Source organism: Sapajus apella, unplaced genomic scaffold (genome assembly GCF_009761245.1).
Source record: "Sapajus apella isolate SASKATOON/1434 unplaced genomic scaffold, GSC_monkey_1.0 scaffold1, whole genome shotgun sequence".
NCBI classification, from domain to species: domain Eukaryota; kingdom Metazoa; phylum Chordata; class Mammalia; order Primates; family Cebidae; genus Sapajus; species Sapajus apella.
This window is the reverse complement of record NW_022436941.1, coordinates 13,300,171-13,311,105: the sequence shown is the minus strand read 5'-3', so window position 1 is coordinate 13,311,105 and position 10,935 is coordinate 13,300,171. Positions and strand designations below refer to the sequence as shown.

The following is a 10,935-nucleotide window of genomic DNA, read 5'->3' as shown; positions in this document are numbered from 1 at the left end:
GCAACAGAGGCAACTGCTCGAATCCCGGCCCCGGCTCGGGTTACCCCCCCTCCTCCTCCAGCATCTCAGGCCAGACAGAGAAAACCTTGTTCAAGTTTGCAGCAAGTACTTTCCCGGTGCGCAAAACTGGGGGTTTGGGAACGCGCTGAGACTTTCCTCTTTCCCGCGTCTCCACCTTTGCGCCCGAAGGAAGACTGTAAAGATCGCTTTCTTCTGGTACGCTGCTTGGACGCTAACAGCGCTGTTTGGAATAGATTTTGTATCTTGGCTGGCTTTGGGTGAAGACCGGGGAGAAAAGGTTGCGTTGCGATTCTCAAGATCTCTGGACCTGGGTAAGAGTTGGACAAACTTAACTTTGGCGGCTGCTGGACCTTGGCCGGACGCCGGAAGGCTTCTCCTGGGCGGGGGGCACATCTTCTTTAGCCTGGATGCCGAGGTGCTGCGTGAGTTGGGGCGAGATGGATTCAGTCTGCGTTAAACGTTTATGTGCTTCTCAAGGGTTTATTGTTGTTTGCATTTGGTTTTGTTACATGGGATTGTGTAGGAAAATCTTGGAGTATTTTTGATGGAGAGACATCCTCATTACGCATTTTATTTTGCATAATTCCTGCCCTTGTATTGCCTTGTCTGTGTTTGTTTCATTTTGCCTGGCGATACAGCTGGATGTAGGGAGATTTGGGGAAAATCGGACTGAGTTTGAAAAGCAGTTTCAGCTGGGCCCTTTCTTCTAGGTCAGTTGAACTTCCCCTCTGGGATAGTCACTGTTTTCTAAACTTCTTTCTCCAGACCTTGGTATTCAGCTTGTGCAGATAACCTCCAGGCTGGAGGGATGCTTCCCCTTCCTGAGTTCTCAGCGATCAGTAGGGGTGGGAGCTCGTAGTCTTAGCCCAAAGGGGCCTTGTCAGTATGTTTGGCTCCTTAGGGAGTGCTGGAAGGGACGGTTTTTCAAGTGATAGTTACTTAAGAAAGATAAATCCGGTGTTGATCTTTTTCTTTTAAATTCCTTTGCTAGAGGACTTTTACGCCTAGTTTAGGGAAGTGTTTTGTCCTTATTTTTCTTTCTGGAAGTATTTTTCTTAGTGACAGCGCTGAATAAATGAATGACAGCGGTATCTTTGCTGCTTCTTGAGAAACATATCCTCATGCAAGCCTCCACATTCTTTAGGGAAAAGTCAAAGTTTGAGATTTTATTAGCCAAAATTAGCCATTATCATTGTTCTTAGGCAGTGACAACCATGCTGTGCCAAGGCAGAAGAGAATGACATTTCTTCTTGGTTCTTCTTGCCTTACTCCTTTATATCCTGGGTCTCACTGTGTGTATAGGCTTCCCAAATAAAAATGTTTCCTTTCTTATGGATGAAAAGACTGGGGCCAAATTAAATTATCCAGAAATGTCGTCTTCCTGACATGAGTGCTCCAACAGGTCAGCTTGCAGGGAACTTTCAATTTTACCACTGAGAGGTCAGAGTTCAGTTGGTAAACTCTAGGCACCAGGCAGTCTGGATTCAGCTCTCAGCTCTGCCACTTTCCAGTTGCATGATTTTTGGACAAGTTACTTAACCGGTTTATCCACATATATAAGATCAAAATGATAATAATAGCACCTACATCAGAGGATTGTTAAAGGGATTAAATAAGTGAATGCATGTGAAGGGCTAACAAGCCTGACACATACTAGGCACAAATTAGCTATTGTTATTATTGTATAGCTAGCGTTAACTATCATTGAATCCCTCAAGTATAGCTTCTATTAGCTGTCAGTAAGTGTTAGCTATTATTCCTATTGGGATGGACTTTGAAGGCTGTGCCCATCTGTAAGCTTCACTACCACCTATTGTCAAACTTAGCTCAGGCATGATCTTGGTATTATTTTTTTTGTTGTGGCACTTTCAGTAGGAAAAATAAAGGTGTAGAGCTGGGATTTATAGGGTGGTGGGTCATGAATGAGCACCGAAGACTACTTGGAACAGGTGAGGAGGTGGGAAATCTACACTTAGTTCACTACCTGTATACTTCCTTGGAAATCCTTTGCATTAATATACTTTCTTTAACCTATTTTTTAGAGGTCACTCATTTGCCCAGTAAGTATTTATTAAACGTCTATTACATGTCAAGCACTGTTTTAGGTTTTATATTTTAAAAGTGGCTAAGCATGAGTATTGGCTTCATGTGCCTCCTCCCGTTTCAAGTGTGTGACCTAGCACTCTATAGGTTAAATCCTAAGTATTTTTAGCTACACAATTTTCATACCCATTAAAATGCACATAAGAACACGTGAAAAGCACATGTCATTGCGAAACTGAACAAAATATTCCCTATAACCTCAAGCAGATTGCTTTTCTCCACTTAGGCATCACTTTTATTATGTATAAACTTGTGTTGAGAGGTGGGGAAAGAGTGGAATAATCTCCAGTGTTCCTTCTGGTTCTAAAATCCTTAAATTAGCTGCCTTACTTCATTGGTGGCTGTTTCTGAACCCCTCCTTTTCTCTTTTAACATTTATTTTAGGTACATAAATTATGTTACTTCCATCTTTGCATATTAAAGTGAGTAATGACATCAATAATTAATAAAAAGGGAAAAGTGTTTAGCTCTGTCTGTGTTTCAGTAACTATTCTCAGACTTTGGTTTATACCAGAAGCATGGAGTGGGAAGACTTGTTAAAATGTTAATGTAAACTATGAGAAATTGCTAATATTTGACCTACATAAATGGCAATTTTGTATGGTTCAAACTAATATAAACCCTAGCTCCTTCTGCCTTGAATTGATGTAGTAAGTCTTTGTGAGTTGTAAAGTCTGCATTTTTACAAGTTCCCCAGGTGATTCTAATGCAAAGCAAAGTCACATGCTCATTTACCAATAGTGAATTTTACCTTCTTTGTGATTGTCTGCTTGGTCTAATAGCATATTTCTAAAATGCAAATCTGATCATGTTACTCCCTTGTTCAAAAATCTTTGGCAGCTCTCTGGATGGTGAACATCAGTGTTACCTGGGTGCATGTAAAAAATACAGATTCCAGGGCTTTACCCCAGATGTAAGGTCCAATAATCTGCATTTTGAGAAGATCCTCAAGTGAATCTGGTAGAGATGACCTCAGATCACATTTGGAGAAACACTGGCTTATAACATAAAATCTCACCTCCTTGCCATGATACACAAGACTACCTTTGCAGCATTTCTCAGGGTTATTTTCTGCTTCTCTGGTCCCCAGCCCATTGATCTTGATCTTGTTACTGTCTCAAGAATATCTTGTGCACTTTCACCCTTCCATGACCCAGCTGCATATGCTGTTCGAAAATGCCTTTGACCCTCTTTCCTGTCTAACCAATGACTTACCACCCATTCATCTTTTAAGACACTGTTCAAATTCTTTTAGAAGACTTTCCCTCTGAAGCTTTTCCCAATTCTCTCATAAACTTAGTGATATCTCATGTGAGTTCCCATTCTTGTGGATAGCTTTAATATAGCATCTATCACATTGTATAGATGCTATATTATTTTGTATAGATGCAGATAATAAACCATGTTTATTATCTGAATGTCTGTCTTGAACAGACTGGTGAGTTCATCATTCCTTATCATACAAGTGGCTGGCCCATAATAGTTATGTAATAAATGCCTAAAGAATGTTGGAGAAAAGTAAATGGATGAATGATAGTCAACATTTTCTTAGCACACAAAGTGGTTGGGACAATATTGTGTACATATGGAAGGTATGGAAAAGCCAGTTGGGAATTTCCAATTTGGCTAGACGTAGGCTAGGAAGTTAATAAGTTCGAGTGGGGCTGGGCACGGTGGCTCAACACCAGTAACGCCACCACTTTGGGAGGCTGAGGTGGGTGAATCACTTGAGGCCAGGAGTCCTAGACCAGCCTGGCCAACATGGCGAAACCTTGTCTCTACTAAAAATATAAAAATTAGTTGGCAGTGGTAACACAGGCCTGTAATCCCAATTGCTTGGGAGGCTGAGGCACAAGAATCGCTTGAACCCAGGAGGCAGAGGTTGCAGTGAGCTCAGATTGTGCTGCTGCACTCCAGCCTGGGCGACGGGTGACAGAGAGAGACTCTGTCTCAAATAATAATAATAAATAAGTTGGAGTGGAAAAAGGACAAGATAGAATATCCTAAGAGAACTTATGAAACACCAAATGCCACTGAATTAATGTTACATGTTGAACATTTTTGCAGGCAATATGATGAAGAGCTGAACTTATCCTTTAGGATAGTTTTGGTTTGGTTTTTGGAATGACAGTGTCAGAGCACTGGAATGGCAGTGCCAATGCCAACAAAAATAACCGACTTTGCCCTGTGCTTTTCCGTTTAGAAAACGCTTCTACCTCTGTTTTTGTATGTGATCAGAACACGGTAACTGGTTCAATATCAATACTGTTTTTCCTTCTTTCCTGAAAGGACACATTCCTGAAAATAGGTCTGAAGATTGTATAAAATCCTACATGTTTTAAGGGATTCTGGCCCTAGAGAGCTAAATATATTATGAAATCTCTAATTATACCTTGCTGTTTAGACACAGCATTTAGTGTATTCTCATCACTTTAGTTTTTCTTTCTTTAAACTTTCCATAATTTTGGATATTTTCTCCTCATTTCAACAGTTCAAGTTCAGTAACTGTCTGATTCAGATGAAAAAATTTGCCATTTTGGGCATGTCTAATAACTTCTACCTTTGTCTTACTTGAGTTTATGAGACAAACACTTCTCATAATTACTATTAGGCTTTTAATTTTCCCATTTCCCATTCGCTTTTTTATAATAATGAAAATAGGCAATCACATTTGAATAAGTGAATGAATAATTCTCCGAGTAATGACAAGGATGGTGATTCTGCAAAAATTGAACTATTGGCTTATGGGCAGCTGTACCATAAAATAAAAAACTGAAAAAGTTCATTCATCAGCTGGTATTTGAGAGGTGTCATGACATAGGGCAGGGAGGCAGCAGCATCAATAAATGTAGTACAAATGACCACATTGATGGGCTTCAAATGAAGCAATATTGAGGACTGCCTATACTCTCAGTTTCTCAAGGATGTGTACCCAGTATTTGGTTTTAATAATTAGCTGAGTTTTAAGGATTAATGTAAGATTCATTGGGTTCTGTTGATTTGTCTTCTTTAAAAATTCTGTTTCTGAAATGAACTTTTTCTAGCTTAGCATAAGCCTGTATCATTTTCTGGCAACCTTTGCAAGTCTTTTAACTGGTCTCTTAATCTCTTTATTCATTCATTCTCCCTTCTGAATGTCCCAAAATTTTTATTATCTTTTGTCTCTCTTTTCTTTACCATTTTAGATCATTGTTCACCAAGATCATTCTAACTCTTTTTAAACATAATTATTGTAGAGGACTAATTTAGAGCATTTAATAAAAGGATTTCTCATACTATGAGGGAAAAAAGAAGGTACAAACCAATGTTATTTTACTTTATAGAAGTTTGTGGAACTGCAAGTCACTGTGTGGATGTTATTTGATAATGCAAACTCTGTGGCATTAGCCAATCTGGAAAGTGTGAATGTGATAATATACCCTGTTATTATGATTGTTCATTTCTAGTGATTTCCTCTCTTGTTTCATTACTAGTGATTTATACTCCTAGATAAAGAAACTATGTAAAGCACTTAACCACCTCAATTTCCTACTCAGAGGGCAATAAATTGTACCTGTTCCCACTTCTAGGACAAAGAAAACGTATTTCAGTATGGACAACCTCGTCTTGATAGGTACATGTGCAGGATATTAGCATCTGTTAAAAACATCATATCTTTGGGAACATCCTAGAGGATGACTAAGTGCCTTGTCATTAAAGTCTCGTCTGACCCAGATGAGCTGCACAGATTTGGCTGGTTTTCAACATAGCCACAGGTGGTGGTTCCCAAGATGGATCTTTTGAATGCCTTCTGCTAAAGAATTTTGTCTTTTTTTAAAAATAATTTTTAATGGCAAATTGAAAACCAAAACACACAAATTTAACTTATTCCTCGCAGAATGAAATAGAATTATGAATTTTTTGCTTGGTGGCACAGAAGACTAATCCTACAATCAAAACAAAAAAAAAATTTAAAGATCTACCCCTGTTGACATCTTGAGAAAAGTACTTGAGTTTGGATGAAGAATTGATGAAAAGATGTGACTTGGCTCTTTAAAAAAGTAATAGGTTGGAGTTTTACTTTTTATTCCATCAGATTTTTTTTTTTTTTTTGAGACGGAGTTTCACTCTTGTTGCCCAAGATGGAGTGCAATGGATCAATCTCAGCTCACTGCAACCTCTATCTCCTGGGTTCAAGCAGCTCTCCTGCCTCAGCATCCCGAGTAGCTGGTATTACAGGTGCGTGCCATCATGCCCGGCTAATTTTTGTATTTTTAGTAGAGATGGGGTTTCGCCATATTGGCCAGGCTGGTCTCAAACTCCTGACCTCAAGTGATCCACCTGCCTCAGCCTCCCAAAGTACTGGGATTACAGGCATGAGCCACCGCACCTGGACGTTCATCAGATATTTATTAGCTATGTAGGGCATAGGGATAAATACAATGTGTAATTACCAAGAAGTTCTTGCTTTCAAGGAAAAAACCAGATTAAAAACGTACACATCGCATGCCTATATAAAATATCTCATGTAACCCATAAATATATACATCTATATACCCTAAACAATTAAAAAGAAATACACCTGAGCAGGTAAGCCTGGGTGTATTAAGAGCCAAGTGGGTGTAATTGAGAGCTGCCACAAGAGCTCTCTGGGGAGAGAGAGAGCTCTGTGTGCTCACTGGAGGCTCCTGGCAGTGCGGGACCTTTAAGGAGAGATTTGAATGGATGGGGCATCTTAGGGGGCAGAATGGGCTCAGCAAACATGTGGTGGCAGGAATTTGCAAGGCACCTTCAGGCAATAGTGAATAAGCCGTTCCACAGGAGTGGTGAGTTTACATTTGAGAATCATTTTGTGATAGGCACTTAAGGGACCTGCCCATTCCCATAGTACTATCTGCATTAAAGGGACCGTTCACATTACACTGAAGTTAATTTATAGAAACTAGATGAGATTAAGGGGACCTATTGAGATTCAAGTAAAAATTGGCTAGAAATCTTCCTCCCTATTCCATGAGAAGGTGTAAAATGAGAAAACTATTCTTCCTTTCAACCACTATGGGATTCTTGGGGCCAGAGATAGAGACAGGGCTCATGTTTCCTCTAGTGTTACCTGGATCTGAATTCATATTTTCCCTTAAGAAGTTTAAAGATGATCCTGCCACACTACTATACTGTCTTCTTTAGCATAAAGCCACCCACCCAGCCACGAATAACCTTCACTTCATAAAATGCCACCAAACGTGCCCCATATTCCTATTATCGTCTGAAGCCCTCATCATTCTCACCTGTCTTTTTCCCAGGTGTTTGTTCCCCCTGCACTAAGGTTTGGTAAGTATTTGTCCCTCCAATATCCTCCCTACCCTCAGCTGTTCCTTAAACAGATGTGCAAAATCGGACCATGAGTGTGGTTAGAAACGCTCGAGGCATGTTTCCCCTGTGCTCTGACTTCAGAGGCACCAGAATCGCCTGCACATACTGGCTCCCCCCTAGATTTTGATTCAGTAGGTGCGTAGTGGGGGCCCAGGATGTGTATTTTTAACAGGGTGTACTGATGCAGGTGACCCATATTTACATGATGATCCTTGTTACCTTATAGTGCTCCATTTAAAAGGCATGCCTTTTGGTGAGTGTTTTTAAATTTTAGTGACTTGGCCAGAGCGGGGGGTCACAGAGAATAACTGGTCTGTGAGAACCCGTGCCTCTTCTCTCTACTTGAAGGGACAATGGCTGTAACACAACACTGTTCATGTGACAGCCGGAGAAAGGGACCCATTGTTCAGGGGTTGGCTGATGCACCGTTCCACTGCGGCCAGCCGTCCAACTGAGCTTGGTAGCCCCAAGGAAACAGACATACTTAAATCAGAGAGACAAGAAAGGAGGTCAAGGCCTTCCACAGTTAAACTACTTGCAGCAATGTGTCAGAGGTAGGATTCGGGAAGGAAAAAAGTAATTCCGAGGAAGCATCATTAATCCTCTGGTTTTGGAGCTGCAGACATAGCAGTGGGGAGAAACAAGTCTGTCAGAAAGCCAGTGGATCTTTGGCTAAGGAAGAATTATTTTCTACTATGTTGCACTGATTGCAGGACTTACGTGATTGCAGGATTTTATTACTGATTTGAAAAATAAAAAAGGTTCCCTGTGTCCCCACACTCATCAAAGGTACCTGATCTGAAAGCCTGGTTAAATCAAGGTCTCTGACTTCAGAGAACAATTCTGTGTTCCTGGGAACGGTCACTGTGTATATGATACATTAATAATTTCCTTCCAAATCTAGAGAGCTGCTCTGAAGCTCAGAATTTTTTGAGTTTGATATACAATGAGCACCACTAGAAAGTTATTGATAAGTTTGGGCAGTTATGAGGCTGGGCAACTCTCCAGATGCCATCTAGATACCCTTCCTCACCCCTAACTTTCAAACTGGATTCTAGCCCTGGAGGGAAAGGGTTGCAAACTTCCTGCAAAGATCCAATCTTGAGCTCAACAATTGCTTACATTCTTTGTGTCAGAAGAAGATTCAAATTCAAGGTCACAGCCTTTGCAAAGGTCGCAGACTTTTTCCACAGGATTGTTCTTTTAGCCTGATTACTCCCTTTATGAAAAAGTATGTCATTCATTCAGCCTTTGCCTCTGGGTTTCTTTCAAAAGGAGACTTAGTTCTTAGTTCCTGTGGATATTTGTAGGTGGCTTTTCTTTTCTTTTCTTTTTTTTTTTAAAAAGTTAGGCACAGAATACAGACTTGAGTGAGGCAGAACAGGGAAAGCCTTTTCTGTATGTGATGGGTTCTGGAGAGCCCATTTACACCAAGTGTTAGGCAGCTGGTGCTTCCTGGCCAGTAGGAATCCTTTTGTCTCTGAGATAAGAGGTTTGTATCCAGGAGTGGGCAATATGTGATTTGCTTGAGGTCACTTAGAGCTCCTAGTAATTAAGTTGGTCATTGTACCTTGATTATAGATTATCATTGCAAATCCATTAAAGAAGGAGACGCAAGTGGATTTCAGAGAGGCAAGTGGCATTATTTTGTTCATTATGTTTTCATTCCCCCCTCTCCTTACAGTTTGTTTCTTCTGTACTAAATGGTTTTGCCAATGATATAGATGACTTTGAAGTGGAGAATGGGAAGAGGAGACTTCATGGGTGGCAAAAGGATTGTGTTAAACACTCTCCTGATTAGTTCATTAGTTCATAAATTTTCAATGTGTTGCCATTAGGCCTGTTCATTTGGCTCCCCGTTTGTGTGATGTAGAGAGGCTCACCCTCAGTGCTTTGAGGCCTGAATACTGTGCTACACTTGAAATTCTGTGTAGGTGCAGCAATTTTGAAAAAAATGGAAAGTTATATGGTCCCTTTTATTGTTGTTGTTTTTGTCTCAAGTAGTACATATAATACTAAATGCTTTTGTAGGCATAGGATGCTTAATGGGGCTTCTGGGATACTGACATTATGTTTAACCTGGGTACTGCTTGTGTGGGTATGTTTAGTTTGTGAAAACTTACTGAGCTGTTCAGTTTTGATTTATGCCTTTTTTTTTTCTGTCTGTATTTTATACTTCGATAAAAAATTCCAAAATTAAAGCTTCATGTTTAATGTAGAATTAAGAATCTATCATGATGGGAAACTGTAAACTCTCAGATAATTTGAATCCTGGTGCAGCTGGGAGGGCCTAGTGCTTTAAATACCCATCAATTCACTCTTACTTCTATAGCCACAGAGCTGTGTATCAGAACACAATGCATTAGCACCATCATAAGTGATTGCTTTACTTCTCCAGGCAGCAAATCCAGTGCCTAAGAGATCAATAGTGTTAGCAGAGCCCCATTCTTTAGAATCTAAAACAAATGTACCCCTCCAAGTTGGCCAAGTAGCAAATCTCTTCATTCTCATTTTCCACTCTCCTCCCATTCATTTTAATCTGTCAGGAGAAATCAGAAAAAGACTCTATGGATTTATGGATATTTTTCTGAATATTTTGATGACATCTCTCTTAAAGTCTAATAGTGGAATGCTTTGTTTACCTCCGATTTTTCTAACTGGGATGAGTTGGTATGAGGGGTGGAGTCTTTGACTTATCTCTGTTACTTATTTCTGCTGACACTTCCTGAGCTCCTCAGTGAGCTGCAGCATCAATTCCTGCAAACCCATGCTCCCGTCCCAGAACATCCTGTCATCCTTTTTCTCTTGAGAAGACCCTTGTCATATGTCAGTGTGGTACTGCATAGATTATACCAAAGTGAGTTGTGAGTCATTGTACTGATAGAACATTCCAGCTTGCTTTTATAATATGGAGCTGGTAGACTCAAATGGAGAAAATAGGAGCATTTTTTTTTTTCCTCCAAAAGAGAGTCTGGGGCCCTTAACTTTGAAATGGGTACAGCACATCTATGGGAGGTCTGAGTACCCAGTGTGTACCCTTCATTTTGGGCATTGGACTTATAGGTTGGGTGTTGATTTACACAAACACATGTGATTCAAGTTGTGGGTTAACAGACAAGATTCTGATGCTCTGGGTCTGTTGCTGACCTTGTCATTTACTGTATGAGGTATGACAAGCTTGGCTGGGATCCTTTCTCTACTGCTGAAATCTTGATGACTTTGTGTAGGCTACTCAAGCTCTCTAAAGCCTCTTTTCATCAACTGTGAAAAGATAATAGTATATACCTCAAAGAGTGTTGCATTTAGCGTAGTGGTAGGCACACAGCAAATGCTCAATATATGTTAGTTATTATTATTTAACACCAGAATAAGTAACACATCTAGGAATCAGGTCTGCTTCTTATGAAAGAATCATTCAAATGCTTACATAAGATTCTATTACGTAATTAAATGCAGATGTTA

At 40.1% G+C, this 10,935-nt stretch overlaps 1 protein-coding gene across 1 annotated transcript in view; it reads left to right on the top strand.

The window, feature by feature from the left end:
* Nucleotides 1–72: 72 nt before the first annotated feature.
* The window catches only part of MEGF10 (multiple EGF like domains 10), a 169,047-nt gene continuing 158,184 nt past the window's right edge, over nt 73–10,935 (top strand). Inside the window, exon 1 of the mRNA XM_032263422.1 lies at nt 73–332. The gene's annotated coding sequence lies outside the window, so the exon portion shown is untranslated. The remainder of the gene's footprint in view (nt 333–10,935) is intronic.